Genomic DNA, 9,870 nt, shown 5'->3' with positions numbered 1-9,870 from the left:
TGTAGTGATCTTATCTTGCATTTTTTTTTTTTTTTTTTTTATTAGATAAGTGCACCACTCCTATGGGAGTATAACACTAAGATACATAAAACAAGATAAATGATTCAAAGTAAACATAAAATTAGAAAGTTCTGCTTTTAGTGAAGACTAAAAGTAATATTAGAAATTAGAAATTATGAAAAGTCTTTTCTTCCATATATTTTGAATATAACTGTAAAAGGTATCAAACAGAGGCTTCTGTACAAGTTTATCCAGTGGACATGGCCACCTGAAACCATGCATGAAGATTTCTAATTTCATTATAAGTCTATCTTGATCATAAATAGGACAATGGTAGATCATATGGTCAACAGTATCAAGGTTTCCTGTGGAACAAAAGCAAAAGGCAGTTTCTGCCCGGTTATACATCGCCAGGTAGCTCCTAAAATTACCATGCTCAGTAAGAAGTTGAGCAGTAGTAAACGTCAGAAATCTAAGTGGTGAAGAGAGTCTGCTATCAACACTAGGAAAATACAGTCTGGTTATTTTACCCGTCTTACTGCTCAACCATTGCTGGTTCCACTTCTGCATAGCATTGGCACGGATATAATTTTTAAGGCTGCTGCGTGAGAAAGGAATGAGAGTATAGTCCAAGTCAGTGTCCTTTGCAGCTGACTTAGCCTCAAGGTCGGCTTTTTCATTTCCCAAAATGCCAGTATGACCAGGAACAAAAATAAAAGTTATCCTATTCACATGATTTACAATATGGTGCTGGATATATGTGATTTTGTTGCTATTGCAGTTGGGATTTAAGAGGGCCTTTAGGACAGACTGAGAGTCACTGAAGATGTTGAAAGAAAGAGTTTTGTTAGGAAGTGAGGTGGCCCACTGAACAGCCCGGTAGACAGCATCTTCCTCAGCTTGATAGATGGTGGTGTATGGGGGGTACCTGTACCTTTTAACATATTTTGGGCAAAGTAAATCAGTTTGAAGATAAATGCAGACACTTGAGCCAACATGAAGGGAGCCTTTGGACCCATCTGTGTAGATGTTAATGTCAGCATGGACATCCAGGGTGGAAGCAGATGACACCACGTGCACCCTGGGGATAACCCTGCTTACAGGGTGATGATCACAGTTGGTGGAGAAGTTGCAGTGTGGAAGCATGTGAACAGCCGTAGATAAGAGCAGAGACCGTTGTTGAACTTTGATGTTTGTGGTTCTGGTGTAATAGTGAAGAACTTTTTCTTCAATACAGAGTGGTAAAGGAAGGAGCTCTGCTAGAATCAGAGAGGCATTTGTAGAAACAGTCCTGCAGCACTTTGAAATTTTGATGGCAAACTGTCTTTGGAGAGAGAGTAATTTACTTGCAATTGTAACTTTACTCGTTACATGACCCCAGCTAGAAGCCGCATAAAGTATCATTGGTAGTATTGCCCCATTATACAGAGTTTTATAAGCTTTGTGATTTAGTCCCCAGGTGCATCTAGCACATTTTTGCAGCATGTAGTTTATTTTCTTGGCTTTAGCCAAGATATAATCAATGTGGTAACTATATGTAAGTTTAGTATCAAGGATTACTCCCAGGTACTTTTGCCGGTCTACCCATTCGATTGAGTCACCATCTAATAAAAGCTTGGGGTATGAAAATTTGTATTTGTTTGTGAAAAGCATAGCTTTGGTCTTGTAAGTACAGAACTGGAGTTTATTAAGATAGGCCCATTTGGAAGCTTTACTCAACATTTCGTTTAGCTTACTTTCCAAAAAAGCAGTGTCCCTATGCTGACACACAATGACAAGGTCGTCGGCATAGGCTTGCACACTTATTGCTTTGTCACATTTGGTTTTCAGAAAGGAGTTAACCACTAGGTTCCATAAGAAAGGAGATAAAACACCACCTTGAGGGCAAGATTTTGTTAGGAGTTTACTAACAGAGTGATGATGATAAGACAGATTTATTTTCCTGTTAGTTAAAAAGGAGGAGACCAGCTTGACAAGATAGTTGGGACAGTCTAGTTGGGAGAGCTCGTTGATAATGCTTGGGTGCCAGCAGTTGTCGAAGGCACCTTTAATGTCCAAAAAGATAGCTGCGGTATAAACTTTGTTACTCAGGCCCTCTTCTATAAATTGTGTCAAGGCGTAGACAGCATCCTCAGCACTTCTGCTTTTTCTGAAGCCATACTGGTTTGGGTCGAGCCAGTGATGCTTATTAGCATGCCACTCAAGACGGCCCAAAATCATTTTTTCAAAAACTTTGCCCATTACTGGAAGAAGGCTAATTGGTCTATACAACTTGGAGGGGTCGGTATTTTCAGTTCTTGGTTTTTTGATAAGGATGACATTGGCAATTTTCCAGTGAGCAGGAAAGTAAGAAAGTCTTAGGCAGGAGTTGTACAGACTGAGAAGAAAAGACTCTAAAATGTTGAAACACACCTGAAGCATTTTGGCATAGATCTCATCACCTCCTGGAGCCTTATGAGGTCCCATGGAGAAAAGTGCTTTCTTGAGTTCAAAGGTGGAAAAGTAGTGATCTATTTCAGTTGGGGCAGAATGCACACTTAGCCAATTTGTTCTGATGGATTTATGTTCAGAGGAATCATCAGTGTTATTGTCTCCAGGGAAGAGTTGTGCAGCCAGGGCTGATAAAGCAGATTTGATATCATAGCTATGATGGGTGTTATCTATGTGTGCCTGAAGTGTATGATCCGTGTTGCTCCTGTTTAGAATCCTGTAAATGTTTTTCCATGGATCAATATTTCCCCTTATGAGGAAAATAAAATTCAGCATTGTGATTGATGCTGAATTTTATCCTCTTGTAGTTTAACTATATCTTCTTGTACCACATTGTATTTGTCTAAACAGCATAAATGAATGTATTGCAATAGTTTTGCCAAGATTTCAGCTTTTCTGACTTCATTTCTCTGATATATTTCTTTTTTGCTGACCTGTATTCAATTTCTTGATTGACTCTCAATAGGGGATTTTTCTGTCTTTGAAATTTGCACCTAAGAGAATTGACCTGTTTTCTCAGAGATGTTAATGTTGGGGTCCACCATGGCACAGCCTTCTTTAGGGGGACTTTTCTGGGAATGGCTTTTTCTGCTGCACTTTTCAGAATATCATTTAGCTTTGACACCCATTTGTCAATTTCNTAGTTTAACTATATCTTCTTGTACCACATTGTATTTGTCTAAACAGCATAAATGAATGTCAGTTATTCTTTGTATTAACTGATCTATTGTGTAACTTTCTTGTTGGTTAACTGGGCGTTTATTCACTATGGGCTGATAAATACTTTTAAGTTGGTTGATGGCGTCCGTAAATCCTAATTTCGATATTTCGTCTAAGGTTGCAGAGATGTTTTCTGGGGTGGCTTTGGATTTGCGCCCCGGCATCGTGCTGCAGATTAGGCTTAGCTAACACACCAAGCCACGTGGTCAACAGTAAGGTTGACCAGCAACGAAGTAAAGCAGAATTTGATACTCACATTCACCAAAGGTTAAGAAGCCAAAATAAGATAATCAAGTGTCATTAAAGAGGTGGAAAATATATTAAATATGAAAATAAAACCAGAACAAAAAGCAAAGCGCTGATTAACTTGACGCCACCTGGCAGTCATCCATATATATATATATAATAANAAAATATAAAAACAATAAAAAATTATACTTCAGAAGTTAATTTAGTATCAAAAACGTAAAATATTTGAGTAGCCCAAGACATAGCCAAAGATTGCAGCGCCACAGCACTGGCAAAAATTTAAATTTGCCAACTGGAATTCTTTCGGATGATTGACTTTCGGATAATCGACGCTCTACTGTAGTTGAAGACTTGATGAGATGTAAGTCCTATATACACCCTTCTGTTTTTTAGTAAACTTTGATGGACTTGAGGTGTGGTTAACAAAACCCATGTTTTTTCCTGAGCAGTGTCTGTCTTGGATCTGAAGGAGAATAGTGGTTGTAGTATCTGATCTTTTTCTTCTAGTATATTTTTTAAGTTGTCATTCTGTGCAGTGACAGTGTTAATCAACTCCTCTTTATTTAAGTTAGAGCACACATGGTGTATTTGAACTAAGGGCTTTCTTTTAGTTTTCTTGCTTGCCAAAAATTTGAATTCAGAGTCATGATTGTTGTTGATAAGATTAATAATTTTATCGACACTGGCAGTGTTGGATAATTGTAGGCTGACTTTCCCATCATTCTGCACTAGACAGGAGTCAATCTTGATACCATTGGCAGCTGGTTTTAGAACAGATTCTAAGTTACTTCTGACAGTATTTTTGTCAACTTGTGAGTTTTTAATCCCTGGAGTTAACAGTAATGTCTCCCTTTTTTGTGCTTGACCAGGCTGGTTATGAACTTTTACTCTTGAAGCTTTGACTTCATTTGCATATGATTTTAGTTGTGATTGATGCTGAATTTTATCCTCTTGCAGTTTAACTATTTCTTCTTGTACCACATCGTATTTGTCTAAACAATGTAAATGGATGTCAGTTATTCTTTGTATTAGTTGATCTATTGTGTGACTTTCTTGTTGGTTGACTGGGCGTTTATTCACTATGGGCTGATAAATACTTTTAAGTTGGTTGATGGCTTCCGTAAATCCTAGTTTCAATATTTCTTCAAATGCTGCAGAGACGATTTCTGGAGTGGCTTTAGATTTGCGCCCCGGCATCATTCTGCAGATTAGGCTTAGCTATCACACTAAGCCAATGCACGAATGCAAGGTTGACTAGTAACAAAAAATAATACAAAGTTTAATACTCACATGCACCAAAGGTTAAGAAGAAAAAAAAAGAAGATAACCAAGTGTCTTAAAGAAGTGGAAAAATATATTAATTATAAGATTAGAACCAGAACAAAAACAAAGCCCTGTTCAACTTGACGCCACCTGGCGGCCTCCTGACTGCTCTACTGTATTAGTTTTTGTTTGAATTAAGCTGTAATTTTAAAAAAATTTCTGATGTGAGACTTATGAAGATAAATCTTAAGTTTTCTCCGTATTGTTTTTGTATGTGCTATGATAGATTTATTGACAATGCATTTTGTTAAATTTTATAAAGAACTGAGAAATGAATAATTATTAAAAAGTATATCCATAAATTTGTATGTCTTATTATTGGTTTTTTTATTTTTTGAACACTTGTATGCTTAAATTCAAAAAAAATAAAACATATATATAATCACTTAATAGATGGATTTTGTTTTGACTTTTTAGAGTAATAGTTGCTTATCTCTGAATTTATTTTGCAGTCACAAAGTATGTAGTAATACTACAATACAAAAACAATTGAATGAATTTACTCTTGCTGATAGTTTCAATTCAAATATATTTTCTGATTACAAACATTTAATTAATTTCTACAAGAGAAAGAATCAAGATTAGTTGTTAATTTATTTTTGAAAAATAGTTAAACATTTGGACAAGATTTCATTTATATTTGAGTTTCCTAAATGATAAAATACAAAATTATGATTAAAAAAAGAATAAGTTAAATCATTATCAAGTCAAATGGCAAAGCCATTCTTGGGACGAGATGATGTCTTGGAGAGCACGATCAACACACGTGCAAATCTTGCACTCATGCCTGTTTTTAGAAACAGTCTCTACATTTTATATTTTATTTTGACCTGGTTCTCAGACCCCTGACTATCTACAAATCTAGTTTATTTTGTGTGTGCATGATTCAGGCATCAAATACTCTGTGCCAAATTGCAACTCCTGACATGTACTCCTTCATACCTCTAAGGTGTGAAGCTGTTGACAGCAGTGCGATTTTAGAGACGAGGCATAGTCTCGTCAAAAATTACTTTTATAAAAACTATCAGATGAGATGAATTTATATACAATAAGTCCCACCAACACATTTTAAGATTCACTGAATAAGTGGAAATTCATGTGAAATACTTAATCATTAATGTGGTTCACTATTTCCTGTACTAACATACTTATTTCTCACTTTTTTTTTTATAAATAAGGTAACTAAATACTACATTAATTGTTAATGGCATAAGAGGAAAAAGTCCCTTTTCTACTACCCTAGATATCTTTGCATTGTAAGAAGGGGCTCAATATAAATTTGGATAATACAAGGATGGTTAGATTATTTACAAAAGATCACTTCCTAATGACATTTGGAATGCTTACAAATATGTAAGTAGACAAGCAAAGACACATTAATAAATTTTAGAGACCTGGGGCTGTATTCTGGTCACTTATTTCTCGTCTCTTCTTTCAATGACGAATGATGTCACGAGAGATGAAATTCATCTCTCAGAAACTGTGTCGATTTTGGGTACTTTTAACGATCTTGTCTTTGTTGATGACGTCATGATACTACTAGGTTGATTATACATGTTCGGGTTATCTGTGCGCACAACACAGCATAGAATTTTAACCAATGACATTGTAAAATTTTTGAAAATGCAGAGTACATAATCATAAAGCACATAATTTTGACAAAGTTATGTTTTTTGTTTTATAACGTTTTTACAGATTGTAATGTCAATTTGTCTCTTAACAAATAAAAATTTTAATAACCTTACTTAGAAAAGCGTGAGTTCTTAGATATTTTTCAAAATATTATCATCTAATTTCTCATTAACTATAAGTAAGATTTCAATAGTTCGTTAACTGATGTAAAAATAATTTTTTAAAAAAATGGAATTAGTGGTGTTTCCGCATAGGCACTGGAAAAAAATCGGAAACATTTTCTCTCTCAAAATATACTTTCCTGAGATAGAATAATGTTCTCTAATATGATTGTACAGTTCGAGTAGCATCCAGTCGTCCATATTGGATATAACAAAATTGAGGTGAAAGACGAACAGACTGTCGAAAGACAACTATGCACTTGATTGTAAGAAATGAGAGAATCGTCTAGAAAAAGTTGTCCAGAATCACGTTTGGAGAGATGCAGTGATCTCTTTAGATGTAAACATATTATTAGCCAATCAGCGACTGGCTTGTGAGAGACGATGACCAGAATACGGCCCCAGCATATATAGTTGCACAGCCTTGGAAAGTGTGGTATGAGATTGCCTGAATAAAAGAGTTTGTTTGAATTTGTGATTGAGAATTTACTTTTTTCTTTCTTTCTTTTTTTCCATTGATTAGAAGTGTACATTTTTTTTTTTGAAGATGGGTGTTTAAAACAGCTGAAAACATTTTCTTGATTTATATTAAAAAGTACTTGCTAATTGAAAAGGTTGTGAGATTTGTTATTTTTGATAATTCAGTAAGTTGGTAGTATTTTTCTTCTTACAAAGAGAAACATTGATATTACATGAAATGTTAAAAGTCAGAATTTGGACAAAAATGAGTCATGGTAACATTTTTCCAGAAGAAGAATGGGCACGACTGTGAGAAATACTATGAAACTTTGTGCACTTTAACCCTTTATGGCCTGACGGGACTTTCTAGTCCCACTATCTTTGATATTTTTTATTTCATAGTGTATGCATTATAGCTTTCTGGGACTTACATTTTATCATTGTATANCATATACAATAAATGATTTCTAATTATCATTTATTTAGTCACTTCTTAAACTATACAGAGAATGGTATTGGGAGAAAAATTCATATTCTTTATTAATCATAGAAAATAATTTTTTTTTATCAAAATGTAATCAGTTCTCAGTATCAATTTCATCCTGTTTCAAAAAACATACAACTAATTGAGAAAACAGCAAGCAATCGAGTAGTGAGCAAGTGTTTATTATGATATCATCACAATGCCGAGCTGCAATTTTTAATCAAATTTCTTAATTTATTTAATTTAAAATGTACGTTTTTTATATTAAATTAGTACTGTAGTGTCCTGCCCCTGAACATCAAACTTTTCCTGATAGCAACAGAGTCGAACTGGTCATCTAACTAACACTTTTCAGCAGAAAAGTTATAAATTGAAATACAGTAGGGCGTCGATTTTCCGAGAGTCAATCATTCGAAACGTCAATCATCCGAAAGAATTCCAGTCGGCAAATTTAAATTTTCGCTAGTGCTGTGGCGCTTCAATCTTTGGCAATGTCTTGGGCAATTCAAATATTTTACGTTTTTGGTACTAAATTAACATCTGAAGTATAATTTTTTATTGTTTTTATATTTTTCAATATATTTATTTTGTTTGTACAAAATAAAAAAAAAATAATTTTTAACGATACAATAGTCTTTGTTAGGCTTAACATCGAGGAAAATTAAACGCGAAGCGACACGCAACGGATAAAAATTTCGACATCGGATACGTTAAACTATTTTTTCGTACATAAATCGGTTATCCGAAATATCAGTTATAAGAACAACCCCAGTCCCCAATTGATTCGGAAAATCGACGCTCTACTGTATATTTAATCGGTCCCTTCTGTTTTCATCTTTTACATTTTTCCCAAAAAAAACCCGAGTTTCCTTCTCATTCGTATAAAAAAAATCAATAAAGTTGTTCTAAATAATTTAATAATTGATAAATACGAATATTTGAACTTGTGTAAATTGTGGAATTCTATAAATATCAATTAAAATCTACTGATCTTCGATAGAAATAAGAAAAACGTTCAATGCATATTATTAAGGTTTTTACAACGTAAACGTTTTATTTACCAGTTGTTTTACAATTAAATGTACACTTTTCTGTCGTTCTATTACAAATTTATATAGGCTAATTAAGAAGATAAATCTGCAATCGTGTCTCATAGTTTCACTTACAAAATATAAACGATAATTAAAAAACACTTACACTACACTTTCAGTAATTTATATTAATACATTTACAAAATTTAATATTAAATTTATAATATTTATATTTAACTAATTCTACAGTGTTAAAGGCAAACTTAAATGTATTATTCTATTTGAACTGGTTATTGTTATAAAGTATTAAGGCAAGAAATAATTACTTATATTTCTCATAAATTATATAAATATTTTATATTTTAATCTAAATTTTTTTTCAGCTTTACCTAGTGTTTTACGTGTAAGCAACAAGCGTTTTTACATATTTTATAACGAGTTACAATTACTTTGCATCGAAAAAAACATGTTTAATTATTTCAATAAATGCAATTTTTTATATTTAAATTAATCAATTAAAATATTAATTAAACTCCAAATGTCAATATAAATTCTGTTTTTCTGGAATGAATTTACTATTGATTAATTAATGGTAGTAACTTCTTTTCTTACAGGTTATATATTTATAAGCTACAAGGATATTTATATCGAGATTTTTACATTCAAAGTTAATAAAATATGTTATATTACAAAAAAGAATGAAATTTGAAATATTTTGCAAGTTTATGAATGTTTTAAACATATAATTACGTTAAATATTAAGTAAATTATTACATTTTAATGATAACTACGAGGACAATATTAAGAGGTTTTAAACCCCTTTACTTGTTTATGTTTATTGTCTATTATTTTTTGTTATCTTCTCAAACTTGGATGCGAAGTTGATGTATTTAGGGGGAAAAACGATGTAATAATGAGAGATTAAAATACCTTATAACTGCACGTACCCCTTCCATTTCTATCATAAAAATTAATTTGGTATGCAATTTACGTAAACTTATTAATTTGTTATACAGTAGAGCGTCGATTTTCCGAAAGTCAATCATCCGAAACGTCAATCATCCGAAAGAATTCCAGTCGGCAAATTTAAATTTTCGCCAGTGCTGCGGCGCTGTAATCTTTGGCTATGTCTTGGGCTACTCAAATATTTTACGTTTTTTGATACTAAATTAACATCTGAAGTATAATTTTTTATTATTTTTATATTTTTCAATATATTTATTTTGTTTGTACAAAATAAAAATATAATTTTTAACGATACAATAGTCTTTGTTAGGCTTAACATCGACGAAAATTCAACGCGAAGCGACACGCAACGGAG

The sequence above is a fragment of the Centruroides sculpturatus genome, unplaced genomic scaffold, assembly GCF_000671375.1.
Source record: "Centruroides sculpturatus isolate CEXI.00-Female unplaced genomic scaffold, Cexi_2.0 scaffold854, whole genome shotgun sequence".
NCBI lineage: Eukaryota > Metazoa > Arthropoda > Arachnida > Scorpiones > Buthidae > Centruroides > Centruroides sculpturatus.
The sequence above is the reverse complement of the archived record's forward strand: the minus strand, read 5'-3'. Positions refer to the sequence as shown.